The 15,722-nt window shown below is 35.3% G+C and overlaps 2 non-coding genes across 2 annotated transcripts; both read right to left on the minus strand.

Annotated features, from left to right (window-relative positions):
• Positions 1-2,797: 2,797 nt before the first annotated feature.
• LOC131173740 (small nucleolar RNA R71) lies at positions 2,798-2,904 on the minus strand. Its single transcript, XR_009144054.1, has one exon. It is a non-coding gene; the product is annotated as a small nucleolar RNA R71 (small nucleolar RNA).
• Positions 2,905-11,713: 8,809 nt separating this feature from the next.
• Positions 11,714-11,820, minus strand: LOC131173568 (small nucleolar RNA R71). The gene has a single exon (XR_009143884.1). It is a non-coding gene; the product is annotated as a small nucleolar RNA R71 (small nucleolar RNA).
• Between the last annotated feature and the right edge of the window lie 3,902 nt (positions 11,821-15,722).

Consider the following 15,722-nt stretch of genomic DNA (forward strand, 5'->3'; position numbering starts at 1 on the left):
GTGTAGATTAGTTTGAATCAGATGTTAAAAAATTGTTAACAAATTTGACATATATACATGAAATGAAGCTCACTTGGATATTCCCAACCAACAACGTAAACAGCAACAAACCACTAAGCACTATGCATATACTGATCATCATTGCTCGCCAATTGCTAGCGGGTTCAAGATCATTGCCAAAGGTGCTGCTGATAATGAGGACAAACTCATGAATTCAGTTATACTTTAGTCTTCAGAGACCAAGGACTGCTAGAAATGACTCAGTTTTATTGTATCAAATGCCTGAGGGCCATTAAACCGCCAGGATATGAGATAAAGGATCTTGACAACCAAAGAATTGCTAGAAATATTGACAGGAAGAGCAGTCTTGTAAATTCCATACTTAAATCGCATAGTATCCTGTTATAGTCATTTCATATAGGTATTTTAGAATAGTTTTGCATCCATTTTGCCATTATATTTTAGTATATTTTATGTTTTTAGCTTTATTTTAGCTTATTTGTTAAATTTAGATACTTTACATTTGATTTTTGTAATTTTGTTGTTTTTGATAGGATTTTGTGGCAAATAGAAGATCAATGAGTGCATTAGGAAGTGATTTGAAGAAATTTGGAATTCTTTAAGCATGGAGGAAAGTTGAAGAAATCAAGCTTTGAAAGAGCAAGTTAGCCAAAATTTGCTTAAGACTTTGCTTATGATGTTGCTTGGGGTATGTTATATAAGCTTAACCTTAAGCCTGTTCAAGCTGAAAGTCAAGCACGGCTTAAATCCTACATATTCAAGCTTTTGCTCCACAACCTGCCGAGAATTGCTTAAGATCCTGTTTAGAGTAAAGCGGTAGTGCTTAAGGTGCAGCACAAGTCAAGCTGAAAGTCAAGCATGAGCAGAAAAACTCATTTTATTCCAACCTACCGAGATTTGCTGAGGGTCTACTTAACCTTAAGCAGACAGTGCAACTAGAGGCTGAAATTTGCTGAAGAAGCTGCTTAGGGTTAAGCAGTACCCTAAGCAGACTGCCAGAACGTGAATAATGCTACTGACTTGGATAATTTTACACCTCATTTCCTATCCACTCCTTGGCTCCTATTCACTTTTAGGGCAACTTTCTAGGACCATATAAATTCATCATTTCTTAGTTTTCGCCACAAGAGGAAAGGGGAGAAACAAAAAGGAAAAAAAATATAAATAGAGAGAGGAGGAGACGCCATTTCTCTTGGAGAGGAGCTGCTGTAACTATCTTTTGGAGCTCCAGAAACCAGAGTTTTGGGTTCTTCTACCTGGGTTTTTCTATTTTAGTCCTCTTATCATGTTTTTTTTTTACTTTTCCATCAATCTTTCTTGTAAATACCATTATGAGGGAGTAAACTCTTTGGATTTCAGAGTTGAGAAATATGATTTAGATTAATTTGTGGATTTGGACTGGGTATTTCCTTATTTTACATAAATATGAGTTTTGATTCCTTCCTTGTGTGCTTGATTTACTTATCTAATGTTGGTACCCATTGGGTATTGTGTTAATCTTTGATTGAAGGACCGAAAGGTGAAAGTCATTGATAGATAATCAAGGATTGAAACTTAAAATCACCTAGATTTAGAAATAAACTAGGATTTTAAGAGAAATTAATTATTGGTTACAAAACTTAATGAGTTTTAAAGTAATCAAATAACATACGATAGTAGGTTTGGTTATTTTAGAACACACTTTGGTTTGCTTGAAAAAGATATCAAAAGAATTTAGAATCAATTTCCTTCAAACTCTATTTTTCCCTTAAAATTGGAATGCCCAAGATAAATCCCAATTAATTTATGCATAAACCCCCAACTCTGGAATCACTTTTAAAATAATTAGACTTTGATTTAAATTATCCATTATTAATTTAGTTTAATTGCAAACTAGATTTAGAATTTATTTGTTTGCTCTTTACCCATTCCTATTAGATTAATCAATTTACCTTGCTTATTTACATTTACAATTTATTCATTAATCATTAGCCAAAATAATCGCTTTATTCATAGTTTGGTACTCAAACGGCAAATCCTTGTGAGAACGATACTTGATTCATCACTTTATTACTTGAGACGACCTGTATACTTGCGGATACGCAGCATCAAGTTTTTTGCACCGTTGCCGGGGATTTGATTTTTGTTTGATATTGAACAATTGTTTGTTTGGTTAATTTGGGCATTTTATTTTTATTTTCTTTTTACCATTTTACTTTCAGAATTTGTTCATTTTGTTTTTCAGGTACTTTATTTTATGAGAAGGACAAAAAGTGAAGAAATCAATTTATTCTTTGATCCAAAAATAGAAAAGACAGCAAAAGCTTTAAGAGCATAATATAAGAGGAGAAAAGCTGAAATTAAAGCTCAACAACAACAAGAAAGAGCACAAGAGCAAGAGCAATTACAAGAAGAAATGGCCAACAACAATAATAACTGCTCTGTGAAGGATCACGCCTATCCTAACATTGGGGATTTCATGCCAAGTATCACAAGACCAAGAGTAGAAGCTAATAATTTTGAATCAAGCTCTGACTGGCCGATGGTACAACAATCACAATTTGGGGGAAGTCCAAGTGAAAGTCCACATGTGCATCTAGCACACTTTCTTGAGATCAGTGATATGTTGAAGATAAATGGAGTTTCTGATGATGCAATTCGACTCAGATTATTTCCTTTTTCTTTGAAAGACCGAGCTAGAGAGTGGTTAAATTTTTTGCCACCGGGTTCCATCACAACATGGGATCAACTTTCTCAAGCATTTTTAGCTCAATATTTTCCACCAAGCAAGACAGCTAAGCTAAGAAATGAGTTGACTTCTTTCAAACCTAGAGATGATGAGAGCTTGTATGAAGCATGGGAGAGGTACAAGGATTTGCAAAGGAGATGTCCACATCATGGGATTCCTAAGTGGATGCTTGTTCAACACTTTTACAATGGAGTTTCACCAGCTATTAGAAGTACAATTGATGCATCTTCTAGAGGTGATCTTATGGAGAAATCTGAAGATGAAGCTTTTTCTGCTCTGGATAAAATTGCTTATAACAACTACCAATGGAGTTGTGAGAGGAATGAGATCAAGAAACCAGTTGGTATGTTTGAGCTTGATGCCATGAATATGATTAATGCTAAGTTTGATGCTTTGACAAGGAAATTGGACAAGCTAAGCATGAAAGTAGATTCTTCAGCTGGAGGTTCTAGTAATTCAATAGAAGTTGGAGCTGCAAATGTCAATTGTGCAGCTGATTTTTCTGCACTTAGTTAAGATTTTTCAAGTGAGCAAATAGATTATTTGGGGAACTACAATCAAAGACCAGGTGGTAAACCATTTTTTGCAACTTATGATCCAGCATGGAGAAACCACCCCAATTTTTCTTGGGGAGGTAGACAAGGACAACACTAAAATTTTCAGCAAAATAGAGGTCCTCCTCCTGGAATTCCTAAACCTCAAAATGCACCTAGTCCACCTCCACCACAACAAGCACAACCAGACAAGACAGCTAGATTAGAAGATATGATTGAGACTCTACTTGTGAGCCATCAAAGTCAACAAGATATGATTTCTCAATTAGCATCTAAAGTAGATCAAATGGCAACACACCACAAGATGTTAGAAAATCAAATAGTTCAATAAGCTAGCTCTTCAAATAACAAAGCATTTGGGAAGCTCCCTAGCCAACCAGAAAATTCAAGGGAGCATTGCAAGGCTATTACATTGAGAAGTGGAAAAATATTGGAGAATGGAGATAAAAAGATTGAAGAGAAAATTGAAGAAGAGAAAAACAGAGAAGGAGATGAACAAACTGAAGTTGAAGTTAGAATTGAAGCTGAGAAAGAGAGTTCAGTGGAAGAAAAAGGAAGCAAAGAGAGAGAAAGCAAAGAGGAAGAACCTAAATATGTAGCACCTAAAGCCTACATGCCACCTTTACCATTCCCACAAAGGTTCCAAAAAGCGAAGTTGGATAAACAATTTGGGAAGTTTTTGGAGGTATTGAAGTCTTTGCATGTGACTATTCCTTTCACTGATGCCTTAGCACAAATGCCTTCATATGCTAAATTTTTAAAGGAGATTTTGTCTAACAAGAAGAAATTAGAGGAATTTGAGACTGTAGCTCTCACAGAAGAAAGCAGTGCTATTTTGCAAAATAAGCTTCCACCCAAACTGAAAGATCCTGGTAGTTTTCCCATACCATATCACATTGGGGATATCAGTATAGATAAGGCTTTATGTGATCTTGGAGCCAGTGTTAGTCTAATGCCATTGTCTATCTATGAGAAAATGAAGATTGGAGAAATGAAGCCTACTACCATTTCACTACAGTTAGCAGATAGGTCTATTAAATTTCTAATTGGGGTGATTGAGAATATTCCTCTGAAAGTTGGAAAATTTTTCATACCAGTAGATTTTGTGGTATTGGAGATGGAGGAGGATGTACACATTCCTATTATTCTTGGTAGACCTTTCCTTGCTACTGCTGGAGCTGTGATTGATGTAAAAAATGGAAGGCTTACATTAGAAGTTGGGGAAGAAAAAGTTGAGCTTAATTTGTTTCAAGCAATGAAAAAGAAAGATGATTCAAATTCATGCTTGAGAATTGATGTGATAGATGAAGAGGTCAGAGAAGTGCTCAGAAAGCAACATCCTGAAGATCCCTTAGAAGCTTGTTTGGTTTATAACATCAAAAAAAGGGATGAGATTGAAGAAGCTGCAGAATATGCTACAATCTTGGTAGGAAATCCACCTTTGCCTATGGCTAATACTGAGAAGTTTGGGGATTTGAAGCAAGATACAACTTCATCATCAAAGCTTGAAAAAAGTGAAGCAACGAAGGTAGAGTTGAAACCTCTTCCAACAAATCTCAGGTATGCTTTTCTTGGTCAAAATTCTACATATCCTGTGATTGTTAGTGCTAAATTGAATGATTGTGAAGTTGAAAAATTATTAAGAGTTCTTAGAAAGCATAGAAGGATAATTGGTTATACCATTGATGATATTAAAGGAATACATCCTTCTGTGTGCATGCATAGAATTTTGTTGGAAAATAATCATAAAGCCTCTAGAGAGTCACAGAGGAGATTGAATCCAAATATGAAAGAGGTTATGAAAAAGGAAATCTTGAAATTGCTTGATACAGGTATCATTTACCCTGTTTCTGATAGAAATTGGGTAAGTCCAGTTCATGTTGTACCCAAAAAGGGGGGCATCACAGTAGTGAAAAATGAAAATGATGAACTAATACCTACAAGGACTGTAACTGGATGGAGAATGTGTATAGATTATAGAAAGTTGAATAATGCAACTAGAAAGGACCATTTTCCATTACCATTTGTAGATCAGATGCTTGAGAGATTAGCTCATCATTCTTATTTCTGCTATTTGGATGGTTATTCAGGGTTCTTTCAGATCCCTATTCACCCGGATGATCAGGATAAAACTACCTTCACATATCCCTATGGTACCTTTGCATATCGAAGGATGCCATTTGGACTATGTAATGCCCCAGCTACATTTCAAAGATGTATGATGTCCATATTTTCTGACATGATTGAGGATGTTATGGAAGTGTTCATGGATGATTTTTCTGTGCATGGTAAATCTTTCGATGGATGCTTATCTAACTTGTCTAAAGTTTTGCAGAGATGTGAAGAGTTTAATTTAGTTTTGAAATGGGAAAAGTGCCATTTTATGGTACAAGAAGGAATTGTTTTGGGACATCTTGTGTCAAACAGGGGTATTGAGGTGGATAAAGCAAAGGTAGAAATTATTGAGAAAATGCCACCCCAACATCTATGAAAGGAGTGAGAAGTTTCCTGGGGCATGCTGGATTTTACAGGAGATTCATCAAGGATTTCTCTAAGATTTCTAAACCTCTTACCAATTTATTGAGTAAAGATGTGGAATTTCATTTTGATACTGATTGTATGAATGCTTTTTGCAGGATAAAGGAAGCTTTGATATCTGCTCCTATTATGCAGCCACCCGATTGGTCATTACCTTTTGAGTTGATGTGTGATGCTAGCGATTATGCCATTGGGGTTGTTTTGGGACAAAGGAGAGATAAGAAGGTGTATGTAATATACTATGCAAGTAGAACCTTAGATGATGCTCAAATAAATTACTCTACTATAGAGAAAGAGTTTTTGGCAGTGGTAATCACAGTAGATAAATTCAGGTCCTATCTTATGGGGTCTAAGGTAATAGTGTACACAGACTATGCAGCTATCAAGTATCTCTTTTAGAAAAAAGAGGCCAAACCTGGGTTGATAAGGTGGGTGCTACTCCTTCAAGAGTTTGACTTGGAATTTAAAGACAAGAAAGGAGTAGAAAATGTAGTAGCAGATCATCTATCTAAATTGAGGCAAGAACAAGGAGATGATTTGGGAAAAGAGCTTCCAATAGATGATTATTTTCCTGATGAGCAGCTGTTGGTAATTATGAGTGCAAAAACCCCTTGGTATGTAGATTTCGTGAACTATTTGGTGTGTGAAATCCTTCCACCTGACCTAACATGGCAGCAAAAGAAGAAATTTCTTTTTGATGTGAAGGATTATGATTGGGAAGAGCCATTTTTGTTTAAGAGATGTGGAGATGGGTTGATTAGAAGATGTTTAGCTGATGAGGAGATAGGGAATGTTATTAAAGATTGCCATTCTTCACTTTATGGGGGCCATATGAGTGTGACAAAGACTACAGAAAAAGTTCTTTAAGCAGGGTTCTTTTGGCCACATATGTTTAGAGATGTAAGAAAGTTTGTAAATGCATACAAAGGATGGGTAATATCTCAAAAAGAGATGAAATGCCCCTCCAAAATATATTGGAAGTGGAACTATTTAATGTGTGGGGCATTGATTTCATAGGACCTTTTCCATCATCCTTTGGACACAAGTACATTTTAGTTGGGGTAGATTATGTGAGCAAATGGGTTGAAGCTATACCATCTCCAACTAATGATGTTAGAGTTGTGATCAAATTCCTTAAGAAGTTCATTTTTACAAGATTTAGAACTCCACGTGCCATTATAAGTGATGGAGGTTCTCATTTTTGCAACCATCAATTTGAGAGATTATTACAAAAATATGGAGTAAAGCACAAGGTTGCAACACCTTACCATCCACAAATTAGTGGTCAAGTGGAGATCTCAAATAGAGAGTTGAAAAGAATTCTTGAGAAAACAGTGAATAGTTCAAGGAAAGATTGGTCACTAAAGTTAGATAATGCTCTTTGGGCCTATAGAACAGCTTTTAAAACTCCTATTGGCACCAACCCATTTAGATTGGTTTATGGGAAAGCTTGTCATTTACCTTTGGAGTTGGAGCATAGAGCATATTGGGCCATAAGGACACTGAATTTTGACTTAAAAACTGCAGGAGAAAAAAGAATGCTGCAACTAAATGAACTTGAAGAACTTAGATTGGATGCTTATGAAAATGTCAAGCTTTACAAGGAAAGAACTAAAAGATGGCATGATAAGCATATTAGGAGGAAAGAATTTCAGGAAGGGGATTTTGTTCTCTTATATAATTATAGGTTAAGGTTATTTCCCAAAAAATTAAAGTCAAGATGGTTAGGGCCTTACACTGTTATAAAGGTATATCCCTATGGAGCTGTTGAGATAGGGAATGAAACCTCAGGTACTTTCAAAGTTAATGGGCAGAGATTAAAGCATATATTATTGGAGAACCCACACAAAAGGTTGTAGAGGTTTCATGACTTAGTTCCCTAACTGGGGATAGTTAGGTGATTTGGAGTGGAAGGTCAAGCTTAAGACCTTAAAAAAACGCTTCTTGGGAGGCAACCCAATCGTATCCTTTTATAGTTTATTAATTTCTATTTCATTTCATTTTCAGTTTTTACCCTCATTAAACTCAAAAGTGACATTTGTTTATCTTTTGTAGGTCATTCATGAAAATTAGGTAAATTGACACTTGTAGCAAAAAGAAAGAATTAAAAGGGAGCAAGTATAAAGCAAAATTTTGGACTTTATCTAGTACCTGTGAACAGTAACACTTTTAAACTTGTGCTAAATTGCTGATATTGAAATCTACTTGATAGCACATGTTTAATTTTGTGTCTTGTGTAAATTCTGTGAAATGCAACTTAAATGAGGATCAATTTTGATATTTAGGACTGATGTGAGCTTTATTAAAGTGCAAAAATAGTGTTTGTTAAGTTTTACTTTTTAGTGTATATATAGTTTTGTAGTTAGTTAGAATTTACATGTTTTTAATTGAGTTACTGCTAGTTTTTGCAGTTTGTTAGTTTTGTTACTATTCATGTTACTATTCGTGCTGCTTAAGAAGTCAATTTCTATGTCTTTTCTGCAATTTTTGAATGTTTGGAACTTGTCTCAAATGCTACTGAAAATGTGTTTTTGGTATAAGCTTAAGAATAAGACCATTTCATTAAATTTGCAAAAAGGTAATCACAATTGGTGCCTAATTTGAGCTAATTACCACATGCTTGTATCATGCTTGATAAGTTTATGAGAGATAATGAGCTTAAATTTTTCAATTTTGTGGTATTAATGTGTATTTGGTAATTGGTGAGGGTCATGATAGTATTCCATAGCATTTGGACTGTTTTTAATAAGTAAAATCACAATTTTTTTCAAAACCTGCCGAAACTTGCTGATAATGTTTCTTACCCTAAGTTGTACCCTATGCAAACTCTGCTTAACCCTAAGCAAATTTATGCTTGACCCTAAGCAACACCAGAATCGTTAGTTCAGCACTTGCTGCATGCTTACCCTAAGCTGTACCCTATGCAAATTTCTACTTAACCCCAAGCATAACCCCAAGTTACTAAGTGTCTGCCCTACATTTTCAAAGTCCCGAATTTTCGCCATTTTTTATAAAACCCTCACTCCCGATAAAACAAAGCCCTTTTCCACTCCCTCCACCATTTTTCCAGCCATTCTTGGGAAGTTAAAGAGATTATTTCTCTTTATTAATTGGTGAGAACCAAGATGTGGTCCACCCACAAACCTAGAAAATCCAAATGCTTTGTTAAATAAAAAATGGCTACTCCATCTTCACCTTCTGCGAGCCCTAACCCCAATCCCAGTCCGCCACTGCCATCCCAGTCACCACCGAAAACACCACCACTACCTCAATCGCCTCCACCGTCTACACCACTACTACCCCAAAACCAAACACCGACCCTCATCCTGCCAACCCCCCTCGCACCATAAAATGAAGCCCAAAAAGAAACACCCATTTTTGAAACTCAGATTCAAGAATCAATGTCTGAATCCATGCTAACTCAAACCAAATCTAAAGGTAAAACCAAAATGGCTGCGGGTAGACCCAAGAAAGCCATTGTCAGAAAAAGAAAAGGAAACCTCTCTATTTCTTTGGACTTTAACTCTTCACCTTAGGTTTCCTCTGAACCAGTCAGTAAAAGAACTAGGTCCTCATCTCAAATTTCATCACCAGTGGCTGCAATCCCTGTATCTCAGTCACCCTTAGCCTCTCCCCAGCCTGCCACTACTCCAGCAGTGATGCATGCATTTTATATCATCATTTAGATATAATTTTTGCACATAATTTACCCTTGTTCATGGCTATTACTATAGATATTAGCATATATTTAGTCAATTTTGTAATTTTACACTTCTTAGTTTAATTTTTGGAATTTATTTGTTTTGTAGGTTAAATTTGGAGAATTTTGGTGTATTTTGATCTGAGCAGCCATTCGAAAGAAATCAGAGTTGAATTGCAAAATTTTGAAGTTGAGTTAAAGGGGCCGAAAGTTACACAACCTACGACACAGCTTGTGTTACAAGTTGTGTCGATTGTTAGATATGCAGTTTTTCTCGGGCAGTAGGTTTCACAACCCGCGACACAACCGATTCAGCTTGTGTCGTTTTACTGAAAATGGCTGACGTGGCATTTTCGTTCATCTGATTTAATACATCACTTTCTCTAGAATCTTCTTCCTTTTTACCCATTCTAGGGCAAATCTCTGAACCATATAAAAGCTCCTTTATCTCTTTCTTTCCATAAGGAGAAGAAGGAGGAAAAGAGGAGATTTTGCAAGAGAGAGGGAGAGAGGAAGAGGAGCACATGAACCATTTTGCAGCAGTAGCAGAGGACATTTTTTGCACTCTCCAGCAGCAGATTCATCATCATTCTACTGGGTTTTTCTATTCCTTAGCTTAGATTTTCATTATTTCTTCATTTCTACACTTGGGTTTGTCTTGAAACCATGATTTGTGAGTAGATATTTGAGATTTTAGAGATGGGTTTGTAAATATTACATTGTATTGTGGTTTTTGAACTGATTTAGTCATTTAAATGAGATTTGCTACATTTTGATTTATTGCTTGTGAGCTTATTGCCTTGCTTGATGAATGGGCCCTCATTAAGTTAAGTTTTAATCCTTGACAGATGGACTGAAAAGTGAATGTTTGGGATAGATAATCTTACAATAAACTTAGTTTTCTTGGTGTTAGAGATAAGCTAAGAGGATTAAGGGGACTTTCCAAAATCAATTAGAACTTTAATTGGGTTTTTGTTAGGTTTCAAATACCGTGAAAACAGGGTTTGATTTAATGAATACCAACTTTGAAATGCTTGAAAAAGGTTTCAAAGAACTAAGAATTGATTTCTCTCAAAATTGCAATTCTCATATGTTTGGCTAAATTAGGGATAAACCACATGCAAACGATATTGAAAACTCTATCTCTAGAATCACTTTAATTTTTATTGAATTTAGATTTAATTCATCCCAATTTCATAAATAAAAATTTCAAATTAAATTTTGGTAATCTAGTTTAATTAATTTAGTTAATTGTTTGATTTAGTTTAAATTCCTCAAATACCAATTTTAATTTTTAAATTTCATTTTTAATATCTTTAAATTTTACCATTCTAATTAGCTTATCCTTTTATTTACAATTTAAGCACAATTCCCTATGGAAACGATATTATTTTTAAAACTATACTACTGTGACCCGTGCACTTGCGGAAGCACATCAAGTTTTTGGTGCCGTTATCGGGGAATTGTTTATTTTTAAGTTGGATTTTAATTGTTTTAAGCTGATTAGAATTTTTATTTTCTTTTATTTTCACTGTTGTTCCTTGTGTTTTTCTGGGACTTTTCTTGTTTATGAGACGATCGAAAAGCACAAGTGACACTGAATTATTGTTTAACCCTTAAATTGAAAAATTCTGTCGAGCCAACAAAAAGGAATACAAGAGAAGAAAAGAAGTAGAAAAAGAAGAACAAAAAAGATTTGAGCAAAAGCAGACAATTGAAAATATGGAGAATCAAAATAGAGCTATTGGTGGAGACAATGGAGGAAATGAGCAAAACAGGCAAAATGAAGTTGTTAATCAAAATGATCTTCAGAGAAGATCCATGTTAAATTATGCTTTTCCTAGAAGTGCAGATGTGAGAGATAACAAACCTATCATCGCAGCTAATCAATTTGAGTTAAAGACTGGTCTCATTCAAATGGTTCAAAATTCACAATTTGGAGGTAGTCCACTTGAAAATCCTCATTCTCATTTGAAGAAATTTTTGATGATATGTGGCACACAAAGGCAGCCTGGAGTTTCAGATGAAGTGATTCGGCTCACCTTATTTCCATTCTCTCTTCGAGATTCAGCATTAGAGTGGTATGACTCACTTCCACAAGCTACTATAGCTACTTGGGAGCGGCTATCTCAAGCTTTTCTTTCTCCATTTTTCCCACCTGGGAAGACCACTCATTTGAGGAATTTGATGGTAGCTTTTAAGCCAAGGGATGATGAAACTTTGTATGAATCATGGATGAGATTTAAGGAGCTTGAAAGGCAATGTCCTCATCATGAAATATCCAAATGGATGATTATTCAGAATTTCTACAACAGAGTTACTCCAGCCATAAGAAACACAATTGATTCACAAGCAGGAGGAGATTTCATGAGAATGACAAGTGAATAATGCTATGATTTATTAGAGAAGATTGCTCATAATACCAATTTATGGGGAAATCCTAGAGCACTTGAGCCAAAGAAGGCTAGGATTTATGAACTTGACTCAGTTAGCTACATGAATGCAAGATTTGATCAGTTGACTCAGCTTCTTAGTGATTTTTGCACAAAGGCAACAACCTCAACTCCTACAACTATGCAACAAGTTGCCTACACAGATGGAACTCAAAGTTGTGGAATTGATTACTCTTCTTATGGTGATGATTATTTACAAGAACAAGCTGCTTATGCAGGAGGTTATCAACAAAAACCTATGGGAAATTCTTACTCTAATGTGAACAACTCAACATGGAGACCACAAGGAACTTTTCCTCAACAAGGTCAAAGCTCAAATTATGCTCATAACCAGCAGTATGTGCAACAGAATAGACCTCAGTTTCAGCCTCAATTTCAGCCCATAAGGCAGCTAAAGGAACAGAAGCGTGAAAAACACAAGTTTATACCATTGAATTCAAAAATTTTCACCTAGGGTCACATGCATCATGCAAGATTTATTTTTATCTATTTGATTTCAATGATAAACAACATATTAAAACTCTTTTAATATGTTTTTGGATCTGTATTTGCCATTTAAGATTTTAAAATTAATCAGATTAATTTTAGAACCCTAGATTAAATCAAGAACGATTACACTAACCTCTTGATGCACTGCAGCGTGTCTGCGCCTTTGAGATTCGTCTTGAGGACACGGATGTTGTCCCTCTAGCTTGTCCACACCAAGAACACCTATGGCAGCCCTTGAATAGCTTCTAAAGCTTTTTCTATTAATTAGAAAATCAAGTTCTGCCTTTTAAGAGATTAAAGATGTAAACAGGACACTAGAAACAATTTCTAGTGTTCTTAATTCAAGAGATTGATGGCTAATCTCTTTGAATTGATAAGAGATGAAGAAGAAGAGATAAAAACCCTCAAAGTGGCGTGACAAAGGAGTGTGGCTGCTGGTTGTGTTTTATTTTTCTCATAACAACACTTATATAGCTAGGTTAACACATTAAACCCTTGCCACATGTCACCCTTTGATTAGCTCTAGGTTTAAGTGACCCAATCACATTGTGCCAAGTGTCAAACCTATATTTAATCTTGATTTTAATCATCTTACATGATTAAAAAAATATTTGGCAAGCTTATGTGTAATCCCATGTGTCACCATCTCATGGTGCCACGTGTCACACTGTGAAATGACCAAAATGCCCCTGTGTCTTAATTTTGAGTTCTCAACCCAAAATAATTATTTTCTTCTTCTAATTAATTTATATCAAATATAAATTAATTAATTAATCTCTATTAATTAATTTCTCATTAATTAAATTCATATTTAAACACTTTAAATATAAATTTAATTTATACTACACATCCAATAATCTAGATTTGGTTTCAAGTCATGCTAGGGACTTTGCAATTTAATTGCAAACCAAACCTATTTAATTAATCAATTAAACTCTTTAATTAATTAATTAAATCATATTAAATAGGTGATAACTTGTGTATGTGTGTGACTTACTAGGCTCATCACTAATTGGCAATGAGACATGATATCAACTCTTAATATCATCAGAACTCTTTCTTACCATAAATGATTTCTCTAAATCATTTTATGAACCTCATAGACCATGGTTAACACCTAGCATAGCATGCCATGGCCACCCAATTAGTAATAAGGTTTACCTTAAATGAACCTATAATCATATGTTACCATGCACTAGAATCTCTCTTACAAAATCCCAACTCAAGCCGAGTCATGGTTTATGTCAAACTCCATTTGCTATGAATATTATGTTCTCTTTTAATTCCAGTTCTTGATTAAAAAGATTTTCTCATCGAAACTCTTTTCAATAAATCTATCTGTCTGGCCAGAACTTGAAACATCAAGAACAATTAAATGAATGTAGGATTTTATCCCTATTTACTTAGAGGAGCAGATTCCATCTTGATCAATACCTACCTCCATATATAACTAGTAGGAGCCAACACATGCCCATATACCCATACACAGTACAAGTATGAAAGCAGTATCAAACTCAAACTACCTATATACAAGATAACTGTGCTATCTCAGGTCTAAAGATTATATGCACTGATATGATTTATGACAAAACATTGACAAGAGTAAACTCCATGTGCTTGTCATAAGTGTCAGTGGTTCGGCCTACTTATCTTTTATAAGTGCCTATCATATTTGTTATATGGCATGAGACTCACCATTCCATCTTATTTATATCTCATATAAATAACTTGGGAACAAACATGAATACAATCTATCTGGATAAGTCATGTCCTTATTATGAAGTATCCTCGATTGTGAACCTATTTATGATACTTCGTGCTAGAAATATTGTCACTCATATTCTTAACAACTTAAGAATAATATTTCTAACAAAATATCAATGGACCTTTTCTATTACACATAAATATATTATGTAAACGAAAAAGTGGAAATGCCTTTTATTAATAAAATATGTACAAGATACATACTAAATGATATGCTCTAGGGCAAACTACTAACAATCTCCCACTAGCACTAGAGCCATTCATTCCCATACCTTAGACCCATCTTCTCAAGATGTCGGTCTAAGCGAGCTTGTGACAAAGGCTTAGTAAATGGATCAGCTGAATTTTTTAGCTGATGTTATTTTTCTACATGGCTATATCGCCTTTGCCCAACTATATGTCTGATAATGTGGTAGTGCCTTTCTATGTGTTTGGATTTTGGGTGAGACCTTAGTTCCTTAGCCTGTATGACTGCTCCATTGTTGTCACGATGTAGTGGGCTGGCGACTCAATGGAAGGAACTCATGTAAGTTCTCACAAACTTCTTTATCCAAATAGCTTCCTTTGCGGCATCGATGCAACAATATACTCGACCTCTGTAGTGGAATCTGCGATCGTGCTCTTTTGGAACTCTTCCAACCGATCGCACCTCCATTACAAATGAACACATATCCAGAGGTAGACTTTCTATCATCGATATCGATTGGAAATCGAATCAGTATAACCATCCAATTGCAAGTCTCCACCTCCATAAATCAAGAATAAATCCTTAGTTCTTCTCAAGTACTTAAGGATATTCTTGACAGCTATCCAGTGTTCCAAACCTGGATTGGATTGATACCTGCTAGTCAAACTAATAGCATATGCGATATCCGGCCTAGTACACAACATTGCATACATTAAACTTCCAATAGCCGAAGCATATGGAATCCTAGCCATCTTATCTCTTTCTTCAGGTGTCTTTGGAGACATCTCTTTAGAAAGATGGATACCATGTCTCACTGGTAACAATCCTCTCTTGGAATCAAGCATGTTAAACCTTTTTAACAGCTTTTCCAAGTATAGACTTTGGGATAAACTAATTATTCTTTTCGCTCTATCTCTATAGATGCGAATCCCAAGAATATAGGTTGCCTCCCCTAAATCTTTCATGGAGAATGTATTTGACAACCATACCTTTATAGTCGTCAACATACCTGTGTCATTACCCATCAACAATATGTCATCCACATATAAGACAAGGAAAGTGATAGCACTGTCTCTAACCTTCTTATATACACATGGCTCATCCTCATTTTTGATAAAACCAAAGGATTTAATGGCTTCATCAAAACGGATGTTCCAACTCCTCGAAGCTTGTTTCAACCCATAAATGGATCGCTTTAGCTTGCATACCTTGGAACCATCTTGGGATTCAAATCCCTTAGGTTGTTCCATGAAAATGTTTTCTTCAATGTATCCATTGAAAAAAGCTG

Source organism: Hevea brasiliensis, chromosome 14 (genome assembly GCF_030052815.1).
Source record: "Hevea brasiliensis isolate MT/VB/25A 57/8 chromosome 14, ASM3005281v1, whole genome shotgun sequence".
Lineage (NCBI taxonomy): Eukaryota > Viridiplantae > Streptophyta > Magnoliopsida > Malpighiales > Euphorbiaceae > Hevea > Hevea brasiliensis.